This window comes from Penaeus monodon, chromosome 33 (genome assembly GCF_015228065.2).
Source record: "Penaeus monodon isolate SGIC_2016 chromosome 33, NSTDA_Pmon_1, whole genome shotgun sequence".
Lineage (NCBI taxonomy): Eukaryota > Metazoa > Arthropoda > Malacostraca > Decapoda > Penaeidae > Penaeus > Penaeus monodon.
This window is the reverse complement of record NC_051418.1, coordinates 10,090,938-10,091,974: the sequence shown is the minus strand read 5'-3', so window position 1 is coordinate 10,091,974 and position 1,037 is coordinate 10,090,938.

Below are 1,037 nucleotides of genomic sequence, written 5' to 3'. Positions count from 1 at the left end.
CAACTTATGGAGGAGCGCCGTGTGCTGCGCTAGCAAGGAGGCCACGAGCTGCTCCCAGGGGCCGCCGCCCCCGGACAAATTGCTTCTGCTCTCACTACTGCCGCTGCTGCAGGGGCTCTTGCCGTCCTGCCCACCCACGGTACTCATGGCACTCGTGGGCGTCGCCATGCAGGCAGGCTATACCCGCCTGCAGGGGTCAGGTTCCGATCGTCCCTTCGGCGTCTGCTCTCGGGCGTCGCTGAAGAACCTTTGTTCGGATGAGAACCGTCGTTCTAACGTGCGTTTCCTCTTGTTATCTTCTCCTGAGGACTTTGAGGGTCCCAGCCCTGTGTCCGTATCTGTTCCCTTCTCCTTAGGCCTCTGAGGAATGCCTTACTTGTCTCTTCGCTGCCTCGGCTCGAGCCTTGACGGTGTATCGGCCGCCGTTGGGCTTGGCGTTCGGCGGAGAGTGGGCACCGGTCGGTGGCACCACCTGTGCCCAGCGTGTGGCACGACGGGTGACAGTAGTCAGGAGGGGGCGGGACTGCTTCGTGTTTGGAGTACTGCAGGCGCCTTCTTGCCACACCCGCCGTCGGTACTAGCACGGCCTGTCTTGAAGTCTTGAGAACAAGCCTGGTTCCTCTTGACTCTCCTAACGCAATTTCCCTTCACCACGAGCGTGGTGACTCGAAATCAACACCACACTTCCTTAATGATAACGCTGACTGAGCTATATTAACAGGAACAGACGAAGTGGTATGTTGCCACGCGTCTTATCCTTGAAGACGATGGTCGCCGCACAACACTGGAGTTGCGACGAGCGGTAACCATGGAAGGCTAAAATGGAAGACTTGGTTGCAAGCCGCAGCTTGAGACTTAAACTACATCACATGCGTAACTGGAAGACTTGGTTTGGTTGCCTCGGCATCGTAGGCCTACATGGCAGGCCAACAAGGGTGTCTTGGGCAAGGCAGTTTGTGTGGGCGGGTGGGAGGTGGGGGTGGCTGTGGGCACTCACGCAGGGGCACTGCGAGGGCACCTGGGGGGGTGGCGGTGGT